Consider the following 17664-nt stretch of genomic DNA (forward strand, 5'->3'; position numbering starts at 1 on the left):
GGGTGAGAAGAGGTTTTAAAATGATTAGCTCCTGCTTACTTTTACCGCATGCCTTGATTAAGCGCAGGAGTGAGAAGAGGTTTTAAATTAATTAGCGCCCCGGCGCCTATTCAAGGAACTACGGTATATTATCACACAACTCTTATGCTTAAAGGCTGTTGCTATGGTTATTATCAAGTGTGCTGACATTATTTTTTCTTTGTCTGTGCAAAGCTGGCAATCCACAAGATTGCAAGCAAGTCTCTTATCAGTGTTTGTTTCCAGAACCGGCCTGCTGACTGCCAAGACCGAACATCGAGTACCGTGACGTAGACAGAACAGAGACAAGGTGATATCACGACTGTCAGCACATTTGCATTTATGTATAATTATATATTGTGTCTAGCTGGAGCTGTGAAGATGACCCCCTTCCCTCAGCGACAGCCTCAGTGATGTAACCAGGGACCTCCCAAATAAATAGAGGCAGCACGTGGGCTGGACTTTTAGAACGTAGTTTGGATCTGTAACTAGAGTACAGCCCAAAACACATCTCTCCTCAATTGAGCAAAATGTAACTCTGTCTGTGCATGATTTCTTCCTTCTCGTCTGTTTAATAGACGCATCAGTGTTTGAACCTGACACCACTATAATCTTTTTACTCTTTTCTACTCTTTTAGCACTCGACTTACCTTCATGACCTTCTCTCCCCTCTAGTCCTATCCATGTCCATACCTTCCTCATACATCAGCTCACTGTCCCCTTCCATCTCCTTTCAAGCAGCTACCAGAAATCCATCGCTGGATAAGGGAGAGGTTTTTGAAATAATAAAAAAAAGAATCACCTATAACCAAAAATAGAAATGAACTAAATCTCCTCTGTTCTGTACATCATTGTCCAAGTGACATTATATTGTCATCTTCCTCTTTATGCCATTTCCTCAAGGTGACAGAAAAACATAATACAACCTGCCTATCATGTGATTCTACCATGTTGGCAAAATACAAACACACAATATATTGACATATATAACACATAAAACATGGAATTAGAAGTGAACAGTACCCATCCCTACCAGCAAGTGTTGTTGTACTGGAAACTAATTTACAAACACAACTTCATCACACACAATACTCCACTATGGAATTGTTCTTATATTAAAATGAGAAACAAATCCATCTTTGTACAGCAATGGTTTGAAAAAGGCATTTGGTCACTGATGCACTTATTGACTGATAAAAATATTTTAATATTTCAAGATTGAATTAAGTATGACCTGCAAATAAGAAATATTACAAAATTTAAATAGGCTTTTATTTAAAATATTCTAGTTACTGCATCTTTTTTAATTGTTTTCTATTTCTTCTTATTATTATTTTCTCTGAAACAAAAAAATACTTAAAAGTTTCCATTCTTTCTGAGATAAAAGAGTTAATCTAAATTTAAAAAAGGATGGAATTGACCACTTAAAATTATATTATGGATGTTATTTTGCAATTGAAGACAGCACTTGTTGGTTCTGTGATTGGGAAACACAATAAACAGTTTATTTTAAGAATGTATGCAAAGTAAATCTCTGTGGGATGATGTACAATATTGGCTTTTGCCTGACACTCCAAACTTTGACTGATATTGATGTTGTTTTGGGGATGTTGAAAAAAGAAAAAAATACATAAAAAAATGTTTAGAACACAATACTGGATTTATTTGATGTATCCACAAATGTAAGTTTGTAAAAACAAAATCCTTTCACAAAAACAAAAAACAAATCTGCCATTTTCTCTCACTTGTATATTGCATAAAGGTCTGGGGACATACATATAAAACAATCACAACACAATCACTATAATACAGAGTAATAACGATAATGAATAAAATAGATTATAGAGACCCAACAAATGAATCATAAAGTTGTTAGAAAGTCAAAATGAAAGTCTGGACAGTTTATTTCAAATCCTGCAGTTTCATTTGCTGCTGCTGTTCTCACCAGCACACTTGTGTTTCTTACACTGGTACTTAGAAGACAATCTTTCACCACACACACTGCAACTCAACACTTTCTCTCCTGGGTGTCTTCTCATGTGTGCTACAAGCTTTGATTGTCAACAAAAGCTTCTGTTGCAGATTCAACAGGAATGTGGTTTTTCCCCAGTGTGTGTTCTCTTGTGTACTTTCAAATATTGACTTTGTGTAAAACATTTACCACAGTTTGAACAGGAAAAAGTTTTTTCTCCAGTGTGTGTTCTCATGTGTCTTTTCAAACTCTGACTTTCTCTAAAACCTTTACCACAGGTTGAACAAGAGAAATGTTTTTCACCAGTGTGTGTTCTCATGTGTTTTACCAAACTTGAACTTTGTGCAAAACCTTTACCACAGAGTGAACAGATAAAGGTTTTTTCTCCAGTGTGTGTTCTCATGTGTGATTTCAGACTACAATGGTATTTAAAGGTTTTGTGAGAGTGAGAAGATGTGAAGTGAGTGTTGTCAGTGTGACATGTCTTATCATCTTTAGAGTCTTCATCATCAGTGTCAGGAGAGTGTGACGTTGTGTCCTCACTATCTGATAGTGGAGCTAAGAGCTTGTCTGCTTGTGATCCTCCACAGTGGTCTCCATCAGCTTCTGTTGTCATGTGTTGTGTTGAGCTGCTGCTTGGAGGCTCCCCCCCTCCCCTCTCCTCACTTTCACCTTTCACCTCATCATCTTCACTCTTCACAGGGACACCAGTCACTGGGAACTCCTCCAACCATTTAGGCTGACTGATGCCCTTTTCCTCCTCTTCCTCTTTAATCTGCGGCGGCTCTTGGTCCTCCTCTTCCTCTTTGAAGTAAGGGGTCAGTGAGTCCTCCTCTCCCTTTTTAATGTGAAGGGCCAGTTTAACATTACGGGTCTGCGGCGTCTCGTCTTCCTCATGTACGTTGGGGGACTGTGGTTCCTCCTCCTGCTCATAGGGAAGATGCTCTTCTTTTAGGTCTGTGAGACAGGTGAAAACAAACATTCTTGATAAAAGTCCAGCTTTGCTCAGTCACATGAGACATTGTCCTGCACCAACATATGATCTCACAATCTCATCAGTTTCCCCTCACAGCAGTCAGAGTACTTCCAGCTGACACATGAAGAAGACCTCCAGGGGAATGCCTTCCCAGGCTAACATCCAATCCACCTTATTCATATAAAAACATCCTCCAATTAATTCCTGCAATCCATACTAGTGTGCTGTTGTCCCTCTGAATAAGTCATACACACACAGGAAATAATGTACCACATGCCAGCCTCCACGCAGTAGTACTAGTGATGAGCTCCCCCTGCTGGTGGACAATAATTACTGTCATTTTCACATTCCTCTTTAGAGACATGTCTGCTCTAAAAACCACTTGAGCACAATCAACATGTTGGCCAAAAACAATGACATCTGTTTTGCTTTCATTCAGATAGTGACGCCACAGTTAAACTGGGAAGAAGTAATCAGATTACTGACCTCCTTCAAAATATAACTTGATTACCTTATTCCGGGGCGGCATGGCGTAGTGGGTAGAGCGGCTATGCCAGAAACCTGAGGGTTGCCGGTTCGCTTCCCACCTATTGACATCCAAATCACTGCCGTTGTGTCCTTGGGCAAGACACTTCACCCTTGCCCCTGGTGCCACGCACACCAGTGAATGAATGATGAATGAATGAATGATTGGTGGTGGTCAGAGGGGCCGTAGGCGCAAACTGGCAGCCACGCTTCCGTCAGTCTACCCCAGGGCAGCTGTGGCTACAGATGTAGCTTACCACCACCTTGTGTGAATGAATGATGGATTCCCACTTCTCTGTGAGCGCTTTGAGTATCTAACAATAGAAAAGCGCGATATAAATCTAATCCATCATTATTATTATTATTAATCATAATTATAAAAAAATATTAATTTAGTGCGTTTCTAGACACTCAAATTGCATTAGTGTGAGAACTGGAAAGGCACCATTCATACAGTCCACGCTTTCAATGTGGTAAGCTACATTTAAGTAAAATAATACTAATAAGTAGATGAAGCAATTCCTGAAAGAATTGTGTGTGAATGCTCCAATGCTGAAGTTGAACTGAAAGGTTGACAGAATGTAGTATGAATGTAAGAATAGTTTGAATGTTGGAACGATTTGATTTTGTAGAGTTTGAATTTTGGGAAAACCGTGATTTTTTTTAAGTTCTTAAACCAACATGCTTTTTTTGTCCTGACTCAGAGGAATGTTTTGACAGTGGACCGGTTGAAATGGGTTGAACAATGTGAAAGGAGTCATTGCACTAAAGAAGGTTGGAAATAAGGTTAGAAAAATATGAGAATTCCTGGAAATTTGTTGAATGTGGAAAACTGGTTGTTTGAATTTCCAGGATGAATTGAATGTGTTGAAGGTGGAATGGTTTGAAACATGTGGGAATTGTGGAAATTTGAAACATGGATAATTAATTTTGAATGGGGAAAATGTCCCTAAAAACGGGGAATTCCAGAAAATCCGGGAATTTCTTTCAATAAGTGTTGAAAGGGAGCACACAATTCTTGAACACACTGAATATTTTGAAGTTGGAACGGTTTGAATCAGATGAAAAATGTGGGAGTTGTGGAACTTTCATTTTATTCCTTTCGATGGGAATTTCATGGAATTTTTGGGGAAAGCGGGAATTTTTTGGGAAATGCTATAAAATGTGAATGTTCTGAATGAGTTGAAATGGTTGGTGTTGGAATTATTCAAATCAGTTGAGAAATGTTGAAGTCGTAACATACTTAATTGAGAAATGGTTTTATGGAATTCCGTGAATTTTGGGAACACCAGGATTTTTTTCAATTCAAAAAACAAATTTGTTTTCTGTCCCGATGGAAAGGAATGATTTGACGGTGGAACTGTGGAAGTGGGTTGAAAAATGTTGTAATTTCAATTTCCAGAATTAGAGGAATATGTTGATGTGGAATATGTTTGAATCGGTGTAAAAATGTGGAAATGGTGGCATTTTGAAAAATGGCTCATTCATTTTGAATGGGGAAAAATGTCACGGAAAACGTGTATTTCTGGGAATTTTTGGAATTGGTCAAGGGAAAGCCCGTGATTACCGAATAGGCTGAACAGTTTGAGGTTGGAAAGGTGTGAATCAGATGAAAAATGTTAGGGTTGTGGAACTTTGAAAAATGTACCATTATTTTCAATCAGAATTTCAGGAAAATTTGGGAATTTTGGGAAAAGCGGAATTCTTTTACAAACCTCGTTTCCATATGAGTTGGGAAATTATGTTAGATGTAAATATAAACAGAATACAATGATTTGCAAATCCTTTTCAACCCATATTCAGTTGAATATGCTACAAAGACAACATATTTGATGTTCAAACTGATAAACATTTTTTTTTGCAAATAATCATTAACTTTAGAATTTGATGCCAGCAACATGTGACCAAGAAGTTGGGAAAGGTGGCAATAAATACTGATAAAGTTGAGGAATGCTCATCAAACACTTATTTGGAACATCCCACAGGTGTGCAGGCTAATTGGGAACAAGTGGGTGCCATGATTGGGTATAAAAGCACCTTCCGTAAAATGCTAAGTAATTCACAAACAAGGATGGGGTGAGGGTCACCACTTTGTAAGCAAATTGTTGAACAGTTTTAGAACAACATTTATCAACAACCTATTGCAAGGAATTCAGGGATTTTACCATCTTTGGTCCGTAAAATCATCAAAAGGTTCAGAAAATCTGGAGAAATCACTGCACGTAAGCGATGATATTACAGACTTTTGATCCCTCAGGCAGTACTGCATCAAAAACCAACATCAGTGAGTAAAGGATATCACCACATGGGCATAGGAACACTTCATAAAACCACTGTAAGTAACTACAGTTGGTCGCTACATCTGTAAGTGCAAGTTAAAACTCTACTATGCAAAGCCAAACCCATTATCAACAACACCAAGGAACGCCGCTGGCTTCGCTGGGCCCGAGCTCATCTAAGATGGACTGATGCAAAGTGGAAAAGTGTTCTGTGGTCTGACGAGTCCACATTTCAAATTATATTTGGAAACTGTGCACGTGGTGTCCTCTAGAACAAAGAGGAAAAGAACCATCCGGATTGTTACATGCGCAAAGTTCAAAAGGCAGCATGTGTGATGGTATGGGGGTGTATTACTGCCCAATGCATGGGTAACTTACACATGTGTGATGGTATGAGGGTGTATTAGTGCCCAAGGCATGGGTAACTTACACATGTGTGATGGTATGGGGGTGTATTAGTGCCCAAGGCATGGGTAACTTACACATCTGTGATGGTATGGGGGTGTATTAGTGCCCAAGACATGGGTAACTTACACATGTGTGATGGTATGGGGGTGTATTAGTGCCCAAGGCATGGGTAACTTACACATCTGTGAAGGCACCATTAATGCCGAATGGTCCATACAGGTTTTGGAGCAACATATGTTGTCATCCAAGCAACATTATCATGGACGCCCCTGCTTATTTCAGCAAGACAATGCCAAGCCACGTGTTACAACAGCGTGGCTTCGGAGTAAAAGAGTGCGGGTACTTTCCTGGCCCGCCTGCAGTCCAGACCTGTCTCCCATGGAAAATGTGTGACACATTATGAAGCGTAAAATACGACAGCGGAGACCTCGGACTGTTGAAGGACTGAAGCTCTACATAAAACAAGAATGGGAAAGAATTCCACTTTCAAAGTTTCAACAATTAGTTTCCTCAGTTCCCAAACGTTTATTGAGTGTTGTTAAAAGAAAATGTGATGAAACACAGTGGTGAACATGCCCTTTCCCAACTACTTTGGCACGTGTTGCAGCCATGAAATTCTAAGTTAATTATTATTTGCAAAAAAAAAAATAAGTTTCTCACTGTGAACATAAAATATGTTGTCTTTGCAGTCTATTCAATTGAATATGGGTTGAAAATAATTAGCAAATCATTGTATTCTCTTTTTACTATATTATTCTATTTCATTATATTGTTCATCTGGATAATAAAAACTATTTATTACCGATGTGGGAGAAAACATTTGTATCTCGATCTATAAATATAAAGTTTATGATTTTGAACATCAAACATCTTGTCTTTGTAGCATATTCAACTGAATATGGGTTGAAAAGGATTTGCAAATCATTGTATTCTGTTTATATTTACATCTAACACAATTTCCCAACGGCGTCACGGTGGAAGAGGGGTTAGTGCGTCTGCCTCACAGTACGAAGTTCCTGCAGTCCTGGGTTCAATCCCAGGCTCGAGATCTTTCTGTGTGGAGTATGCATGTTCTCCACGTGAATGCGTGGGTTCCCTCCGGGTACTCCGGCTTCCTCCCACTTCCAAAGACATGCACCTGGGGATAGGCCCCTCCCACTTCCAAAGACATGCACCTGGGGATAAGCCCCTCCCACTTCCAAAGACATGCACCTGGGGATAGGTTGATTGGCAACACTAAATGGTCCCTAGTGTGTGAATGTGAGTGTGAATGTTGTCTGTCTGTCTGTGTCGGCCCTGCGATGAGGTGGCGACTTGTCCAGGGTATACCCTGCTTTCCGCCCGATTGTAGCTGAGATAGGCGCTAGCGCCCCCCGCAACCCCAAAAAGGGAATAAGCTGTAGAAAATGGATGGATGGACAATTTCCCAACTCATATGGAATTGGGGTTTGTAACACAGTGGTGAACATGCCCTTTCCCAACTACTTTAGCATTTTTTGCATCCATGAAATTCTAAGTTAATTATTATTAAAAAAAAAAAAAATTATGAGTTTGAACATCAAATATCTTGTCTTTGTAGTGCATTCAATTGAATATGGGTTGAAAAGGATTTGTAAATCATTGTATTCTGTTTATATTTACATTTAAGACAATTTAACAACTCATATGGAAACGGGGTTTGTAGAAAATGCTAAAATATGTGAATATTCTGAATGAGTGGATGGTTGATGTTGGAATTTTTCAAATCAGTCGAGAAATGTTGAAGTAGTAACATTTTATTGTTGAGAAATAGTATTATGGAATTCCCGGATTTTTGGGAAAACCAGGAATTTTTCCAGAGAAAAAAACATATTTGTGTTTTGTCATCATTAAGAGGAATGATTTGCTGGTGGAACGGTTGAAGTGGGTTGAAAAATGTGGTCGACACAAAAAAGGGTGAAAAAAGGGTTTGAAAAAACGGGAATTTTGGGCATTCTGCGAAAAAATCTTAACTTGGAAAAATGATAGTTTGAACGTCAAGGTTTAGTGAAACATGTAGAAGATGGAATGATTTGAGTCACTTGAAAAAAGTGGAAATGGTGGAAGTTTGAAAAACAGCCAATTCATGTTGTACGGGAAAAATGACTAAGCACGTATTTATTCTTGTTTCAAGCTACTTTAGCGGCTAGCTTAACTATTAGCTTGTCCGTCCTTTGTGTGTAACATGTTTAGCCATGTTCTACAGTCCTTCAGTGATAATAATACCTGTAGGAAATGTAATGTATTTGCTGCAATGGAGGATGGTTGAAGGTGTGATGGAAGAAGACACAGTTCCACTGCTCATCGTGATTATATTATATATTCCAAATGCATTTTTCCTGTTATTAATCAAATATAAAGTTAGTAAAGATGTAAGAGTAAGAAGTCAACAAACCTGTTCTGTGTGACACAACTTGATGTTTCTTGAAAACAGCGTCCAGTAGTTGATTGTTCTCCTCTTTTGTTCTAGAAAGTTCCGCCTCGTATTCTGTTATCGTTCTTTCTAACACTACAAATATTTCTTCAACAGCAGCAGTTAGTCGCTGATCCACCAACGCTCTCAACATTTGTAATGTAGACATTTTCACACAATCACAACACTTTACTCTCACACTTGATCTCTACTTAGCGATGTGTTGATAACTTCTGTGTCTTCTGTTAGCAGCTAACAAGCTAAGCTAACTAGCGAGCTAAGCTAACTAACAAGCAAAGATAGCACAAGAAGCGGCACAGTGCTTCTAGCGCATCGAGACCACTTTATCCTTAAATCAAGAATCAAATATGTATTTTATACGAAGTAAATATTTCACACTTGATAACAAATAGTAAGACTGACTTATTAGCGTATGGCTCACGTCTTTCTCCTTCGAATTGCTCTGTTCGGCCGCCTTCTAGTGTTGTGTCGTTCACGAACGATTCCTTCAAACGAACGAATCTTTTGAGTGGACGTACTGAACCGAATCACTTCATGAACTGATTCGTTCTTTTCTCAGTTCAGTTGAGCTCCGCTGCGACCGTGCCGGTTTTGATTGATTGATTGATTGATACTTTTATTAGTAGTTTGCACAGTACAGTACAGTATGAGTGGAACTGCCGCATTCTGTGACTCACTGAACCCTCGACGTCGGCGAACGACGCAGCCAGCTACTCGTCATGGGGGCGGGGGAGGGACTGAGCGAACGATTCGTTCACCGCGGATTAACGACATGAATCACTCAGTGAACGACAACTCTCTCGCTCTCTGCTCTGCTTGCCCAAATGCCGCGAGTGATTGTCCTCCCGTCGCGGGAATATGTTTCATGCCATTGACATCCCTTCTCCATTCATTCTCCAAGATATGTTTCATGCCATTGGCATCCCTTCTCCATTCATTCTCCAAGATATGTTTCATGCCATTGACATCCCTTCTCCATTCATTCTCCAAGATATGTTTCATGCCATTGGCATCCCTTCTCCATTCATTCTCCAAGATGTTTCATGCCATTGACATCCCTTCTCCATTCATTCTCCAAGATATGTTTCGTGCCATTGGCATCCCTTCTCCATTCATTCTCCAAGATGTTTCATGCCATTGACATCCCTTCTCCATTCATTCTCCAAGATATGTTTCGTGCCATTGGCATCCCTTCTCCATTCATTCTCCAAGATATGTTTCATGCCATTGGCATCCCTTCTCCATTCATTCTCCAAGATATGTTTCATGCCATTGGCATCCCTTCTCCATTCATTCTCCAAGATATGTTTCATGCCATTGGCATCCCTTCTCCATTCATTCTCCAAGATATGTTTCATGCCATTGGCATCCCTTCTCTATTCATTCTCCAAGATATGTTTCATGCCATTGGCATCCCTTCTCCATTCATTCTCCAAGCTATGTTTCATGCCATTGGCATCCCTTCTCCATTCATTCTCCAAGATATGTTTCATGCCATTGGCATCCCTTCTCTATTCATTCTCCAAGATATGTTTCATGCCATTGGCATCCCTTCTCCATTCATTCTCCAAGATATGTTTCATGCCATTGACATCCCTTCTCCATTCATTCTCCAAGATATGTTTCATGCCATTGACATCCCTTCTCCATTCATTCTCCAAGATATGTTTCATGCCATTGACATCCCTTCTACATTCATTCTCCAAGATATGTTTCGTGCCATTGGCATCCCTTCTCCATTCATTCTCCAAGATATGTTTCATGCCATTGGCATCCCTTCTCCATTCATTCTCCAAGATATGTTTCATGCCATTGGCATCCCTTCTCCATTCATTCTCCAAAATATGTTTCATGCCATTGGCATCCCTTCTCCATTCATTCTCCAAGCTATGTTTCATGCCATTGACATCCCTTCTCCATTCATTCTCCAAGATATGTTTCATGCCATTGACATCCCTTCTCCATTCATTCTCCAAGATATGTTTCATGCCATTGGCATCCCTTATCCATTCATTCTCCAAGATATGTTTCATGCCATTGGCATCCCTTCTCCATTCATTCTCCAAGATATGTTTCATGCCATTGGCATCCCTTCTCTATTCATTCTCCAAGATATGTTTCATGCCATTGGCATCCCTTCTCCATTCATTCTCCAAGATATGTTTCATGCCATTGACATCCCTTCTCCATTCATTCTCCAAGATATGTTTCATGCCATTGGCATCCCTTCTCCATTCATTCTCCAAGATATGTTTCATGCCATTGACATCCCTTCTCCATTCATTCTCCAAGATATGTTTCATGCCATTGGCATCCCTTCTCCATTCATTCTCCAAGATATGTTTCATGCCATTGACATCCCTTCTCCATTCATTCTCCAAGATATGTTTCATGCCATTGGCATCCCTTCTCCATTCATTCTCCAAGATATGTTTCATGCCATTGGGATCCCTTCTCTATTCATTCTCCAAGATATGTTTCATGCCATTGACATCCCTTCTCCATTCATTCTCCAAGATATGTTTCATGCCATTGGCATCCCTTCTCCATTCATTCTCCAAGATATGTTTCATGCCATTGGCATCCCTTCTCTATTCATTCTCCAAGATATGTTTCATGCCATTGACATCCCTTCTCCATTCATTCTCCAAGCTAACGGCTAATGTTGACTCAAGCCACGTGAAAATAAACACACACACACGCGCCCCGTCCCCATCATCTCAACACATAACATTTTTATTGCATATTTAAGTTGATATCCATCCATCCATCCATTTCTACCGCTTATTCCCGTTCGGGGTCGCGGGGGGCGCTGGCGCCTATCTCAGCTACAATCGGGCGGAAGGCAATATTTCCATTTTTATATTTTTTAATGTAAGCTACAGAATTTTTAGTTTTTATGTTGGCATTTCTGGCACTTGGTTTAATATTTGTTTTGTTTTATTTAAGGTGGCCTTTTATTTTATTTTTGTTTGCACATTTAAGTTGATATTTTCTTTGTTATATTTTTAAACGTAGGCTACAGAACATTTAGTTTTTATGTTGGCATTTCTGCCTCTTAATTTATTTGTTTTATTTTGAAGGTATTTTTGTTTTTGTTTGCATATTTAAGTTTACATTTTCTTTGTTATATTTTTAAACGTAGGCTACAGAACATTTAGTTTTTATGTTGGCATTTGTTAAGGGTTTCTTAATTTAATATTTGCTTTTGCATAGAGCGATTCACGTTTGTCGCCCTCTGGCCCACAGAACCGTAGCTGAATGATTCAGGCTCGCTTCACGGACCTACAAGAACTGACTGGTTGTCGCTGAGGACGTGACTCACGTTCGCGCCGCACTCACTCACTTATTCAGAATCAGGATTTGCGGACCTACTGACACAGAGAACTGACTGTGTCGCGGAGGAGAACGTCACATTGAGGCTCTCGTTCAGTCACTGTGCGAGTCGTTCATTGGGCGCCGAGGGCTTGTGTCGTTCATTGGGTGCCGAGGGTTTGTGTCCTTCATTGGGTGCCGAGGGCTTGTGTCGTTCATTGGGTGCCGAGGGCTTCGTGTCGTTCATTGGGTGCAGAGGGCTTGTGTCGTTCATTGGGTGCCGAGGGCTTGTGTCGTTAATTGGGTGCCGAGGGCTTGTGTCGTTCATTGGGTGCCGAGGGCTTGTGTCGTTCATTGGGTGCCGAGGGCTTGTGTCGTTCATTGGGTGCCGAGGGCTTGTGTCCTTCATTGGGCGCCGAGGGCTTGTGTCCTTCATTGGGCGCCGAGGGCTTGTGTCCTTCATTGGGCGCAGAGGGCTTGTGTCCTTCATTGGGCGCCGAGGGCTTGTGTCCTTCATTGGGCGCCGAGGGCTTGTGTCGTTCATTGGGCGCCGAGGGCTTGTGTCGTTCATTGGGCGCCGAGGGCTTGTGTCGTTCATTGGGCGCCGAGGGCTTGTGTCCTTCATTGGGCGCCGAGGGCTTGTGTCCTTCATTGGGCGCCGAGGGCTTGTGTCCTTCATTGGGCGCCGAGGGCTTGTGTCGTTCATTGGGCGCCGAGGGCTTGTGTCGTTCATTGGGCGCCGAGGGCTTGTGTCGTTCATTGGGCGCCGAGGGCTTGTGTCGTTCATTGGGCGCCGAGGGCTTGTGTCGTTCATTGGGCGCCGAGGGCTTGTGTCGTTCATTGGGCGCCGAGGGCTCGTGTCGTTCATTGGGCGCCGAGGGCTCGTGTCGTTCATTGGGCGCCGAGGGCTCGTGTCGTTCATTGGGCGCCGAGGGCTCGTGTCGTTCATTGGGCGCCGAGGGCTCGTGTCGTTCATTGGGCGCCGAGGGCTCGTGTCCTTCATTGGGCGCCGAGGGCTCGTGTCGTTCATTGGGCGCCGAGGGCTCGTGTCCTTCATTGGGCGCCGAGGGCTTGTGTCGTTCATTGGGCGCCGAGGGCTTGTTTGGTTAGTTGTGTGCTGAGGGCTTGTGTCGTTCATTGGGCGCCGAGGGCTTGTGTCGTTCATTGGGCGCCGAGGGCTTGTGTCGTTCATTGGGCGCCGAGGGCTTGTGTCGTTCATTGGGCGCCGAGGGCTTGTTTGGTTAGTTGTGTGCTGAGGGCTTGTGTCGTTCATTGGGCGCCGAGGGCTTGTGTCGTTCATTGGGCGCCGAGGGCTTGTGTCGTTCATTGGGCGCCGAGGGCTTGTGTCGTTCATTGGGCGCCGAGGGCTTGTTTGGTTAGTTGTGTGCTGAGGGCTTGTGTCGTTCATTGGGCGCCGAGGGCTTGTGTCGTTCATTGGGCGCCGAGGGCTCGTGTCGTTCATTGGGCGCCGAGGGCTCGTGTCGTTCATTGGGCGCCGAGGGCTCGTGTCGTTCATTGGGCGCCGAGGGCTCGTGTCGTTCATTGGGCGCCGAGGGCTCGTGTCGTTCATTGGGCGCCGAGGGCTCGTGTCCTTCATTGGGCGCCGAGGGCTCGTGTCGTTCATTGGGCGCCGAGGGCTCGTGTCCTTCATTGGGCGCCGAGGGCTTGTGTCGTTCATTGGGCGCCGAGGGCTTGTTTGGTTAGTTGTGTGCTGAGGGCTTGTGTCGTTCATTGGGCGCCGAGGGCTTGTGTCGTTCATTGGGCGCCGAGGGCTTGTGTCGTTCATTGGGCGCCGAGGGCTTGTGTCGTTCATTGGGCGCCGAGGGCTTGTTTGGTTAGTTGTGTGCTGAGGGCTTGTGTCGTTCATTGGGCGCCGAGGGCTTGTGTCGTTCATTGGGCGCCGAGGGCTTGTGTCGTTCATTGGGCGCCGAGGGCTTGTGTCGTTCATTGGGCGCCGAGGGCTTGTTTGGTTAGTTGTGTGCTGAGGGCTTGTGTCGTTCATTGGGCGCCGAGGGCTTGTGTCGTTCATTGGGCGCCGAGGGCTTGTTTGGTTAGTTGTGTGCTGAGGGCTTGTGTCGTTCATTGGGTGCCGAGGGCTTGTGTCGTTCATTGGGTGCCGAGGGCTTGTGTCGTTCATTGGGTGCCGAGGGCTTGTGTCGTTCGCCAACTGACACACACCGAGATCTGCCGCTGGGGAAGCTGTTACTGACTGACTCCTGATTCGCCGACCTGCACACAGAACTGCTGCTGCAGAAGTGATTCGGTGATCGAATTTTTTGAACAAATCAATCTCAGGAAATGATTCTAGTTATTCAGTATAGTCAAAATAACTGCTGATCCCATCACTCCTTTTTCTTATGTTTTTATGGCGGTTGGCAAGCAACCTTGTGGTGTGCATTAGCGCCACCTACTGTAATGGAGTGTGGACCGAGATGGATCCCTACTCTATTTTCTTTTATTTAACCCAGTGTTTTTTTAAATATGTTTATATTGCTTTATATCCTATGTGTTCTGAATTAAATCCAAATATATCTCCCACTGCTAACCTAATATTTTCTTTCGCCAGCCTACTTTCCAGTATTGATCACTTCCTCTATTGTATTTCTTAAATTGTATTAAAACATGGTCATTATTTTTTATCTGATGGCAAGAATCACACAGTCCTGTATTATGTTTCCAATCAATTTTAGTGAACTATTTAGATATGTATGTCCTAATCTCGTTCTAGTAATAATGTCTTCTTCCTTCCTATTTCTATTCCTCCTCTCATGACACCTACTCTCCTCTGGACTTTGTAAAACTCTCTACCTTTTGTTTCCTTATTCCAATTATCCTGCCATTTTTTATTGTGTTCTATCTTAATTATGCTCTTCACTTCTTCTATACTGTGCTTAATCTCCATGTTTACTTCTATTTTAGTGGTTGCTTGTTTTGCGTATCTATCAGCTAACTCATTTCCCTCAACTCCTACATGAGCAGGAACCCAGAGAAATGTTACCACACCTCCCGCTTTATTTATCCTGTAGATTGCCTGAACTATTTCATAAACTATATCTTGTCTTGTTTCTGATGCTATGTTTTTTATGCTCGTCAATTCACTGCTGGAGTCCGAGCACACGACTACTTTCCTAGCTTTGTTTTCCTCTATCCAGTTAACTGCCATATAAATTGCTACCAATTCCCCCGTAAAAACAGATAGTTTATCACTAATTCTTTTATTCAACACTATATTTCTCTGTGGGATAACTGCAGCAGCTCCTACTTTACTATTTATAGTTTTTGATGCATCTGTGAATATCATGATGTTATCAAAAAACATTTCCTCAATCCAATGTTCTATCTGGTAACTATTTAAATGTCTATTCTTCAGGAACTGCATGTTTACCTTTGGGTTGTCATACATCCACGGTGGTATTGCAGGAATTGGTACTGTAGGGCTCACTTTAATATTGTCAGTTTGTGTTTTGTTACATGTATCTCCTATTATCCACCCAAAACTATTCATTTTTTTCTTCTCTTTTTCTTGGCAGTTTATTAGCACTTGATGGGTTGGATGTCCTTGCTTGGATCCTTTTAAGTTTGCCCAATAAACTGCTGAGAGTTGATCTCTCCTCATGTCCAAAGGTTTTTCATTCATTTCTACTTGTAATGCTGCCACTGGAGTAGATTTAGTAGTTCCACAACATAAACTTAACGCCTGCGACTGGATCCGGTCTATTTTCTCAAGTAGTGTTTTTGAAGCAGCTTGATAAATAATGCATCCGTAGTCGATAACAGATGGAATTAAAGTGATATATATTGTTTTCAATGTCAACCTATCAGCCCCCCAATCTTTACCCCTCAAAGCCCTCATTATATTTAACACCTTTTTACTTTTCTCCACTATTTTGCTGATGTGGGTTGACCAGTTCATATTTTTATCAAACCATATTCCTAAATATTTAAATATTTGTACCTCTTCTATGTTTTCTCCATAGAGTTTTATTTGGAGCTTGTTTTGTACTTTCCTCTTTGTAAAATATATGACTTTTGTCTTTCCAACAGAGAATCTTAAACCCCGAGCTGTTCCCCATTCTTCAACTTGATTTACCGCTTTTTGAATCTTCTTTTCTATATGATGTGTATTTCTACCTCTCTTCCACATCACTCCATCATCACAAACAATGCCACCTCCACTAACCCTTCCACTTCACTAAAAACTTCATTTATCATGATGGAAAATAGTAGTGGACTTATTATACTCCCTTGTGGGGTCCCATTTTCCACTTCGTATTCTCTGCTATATTCATTCTCTATTTTTACTAATAATGTTCTACTTGTTAAAAAGTATTTTATCCATCTGTACATTCTTCCTCTAATCCCAATCCTATTTAGTTTCATCAGCAACCCCTTTTTCCACAACATATCATACGCTTTCTCTATGTCAAAAAATACCGCAATTATACTTTCTTTATTTATTTGTCCTTTTCTAATTTCCTCTTCCAGCTGCACTGCTGGGTCATTTGTGCTTCTTGGTGTTATGTTTGACTAAAGGGGAAGTGACGGCAAACGAACACCAGGTGGCAGTATGTCCAAAGATTTATTATATATAGTAAATATATACATAAATCTGTAGTACTACTACTAATAATAATAACAATACTAATACTGCTAATGAATAAACCAAGGAAATGAAGTCTGACCAAAACTCAAGTGTGTATGGTGTAAGGCTATGTGTGTAGATTAGCTGGAGGATGTCTTACCAAAATGTTGACCAGAGTGAAGTAACGCGGAAGTCCGTGGGAAAACGTGTCCAAGCGGGAGGTCGAGAATCCAAAAGGCAGTCCGGGAGGCAAGGGGAGAGGAGAAACACGGGAAGAGCTGCGGGAAGACAACAAGAGCGTCAGACAACAGAAACACGGAAGTCGCAGGGGAAGAGCGAGTACGCGGGATGGAAGCCAGACACAGGATGCTTACTCAGGTACAGATGGCTATAATCCGGCCAGTGATGGCAGGTTGTCCAGGTCTATAAAGGCAGCTCCGTCATTACCATCAGGTGTGAAGTTTGCAGGTGACTGATTGCAGCTGGCAGCTGCTGCAGGGCGGGGACGCGCGCGGCTCGTTCCTGGATGTGTGCGCCCGTGCGCGTGACCCGAGTGGCGCACAGATGGACGAGCGGCGCTGGCAGGGGTCTGAACCGTAACACTTGCTTTGCGAAAACCACTTTGGTAGTTTTTTATCATTTCTTTTGACTCTAAATAATATATTAATCTTTCATTAATCATTTTTTTCCATTACTTTGCCCAAATTTGAGGTCAATGCTATCGGCCTATAATTTCCTGCCTCTTCCGGATCTTTCCCTGGCTTGCATATTGGAATTATTACAGCTTCTTTCCACTCGGCTGCTCATTTTCCTTCTTCATATATCCTATTATATAATTTCAAGACCACTTCTTTGCCGATGCTACCTACATTTTTGATCATTTGATAACTCACCAGGTCTTTCCCTGGCGTCGTATTTTTAACTTTTTTTAAAATTGGAACCATTTCATCCAAAGAAAATGTCATATCCATAGTGTTGGTAAAACTATTATCGTTGTCTTCCTTCATTTCCTCAATATTTAAACTAATTGTTTCTTCTCTCTTTTGTTTTTCTACATTTCTCAAATGATCATTACTGTGCACTCTAACAAAGGTTTTTGCTAAAAGTTCTGCTTTTTCTTTATTTCCTCCCACACTC

At 41.9% G+C, this 17664-nt stretch overlaps 1 protein-coding gene across 2 annotated transcripts in view; it reads left to right on the forward strand.

Annotated features, from left to right (window-relative positions):
* LOC133547135 (gastrula zinc finger protein XlCGF57.1-like) overlaps window positions 1-17664 on the forward strand; it is a 176620-nt gene that overhangs the window by 135696 nt on the left and 23260 nt on the right. The gene's annotated exons all lie outside the window — the stretch shown is intronic.

The sequence above is a fragment of the Nerophis ophidion genome, unplaced genomic scaffold (assembly GCF_033978795.1).
Source record: "Nerophis ophidion isolate RoL-2023_Sa unplaced genomic scaffold, RoL_Noph_v1.0 HiC_scaffold_67, whole genome shotgun sequence".
In the NCBI taxonomy this organism is placed as follows: Eukaryota; Metazoa; Chordata; class Actinopteri; order Syngnathiformes; family Syngnathidae; genus Nerophis; species Nerophis ophidion.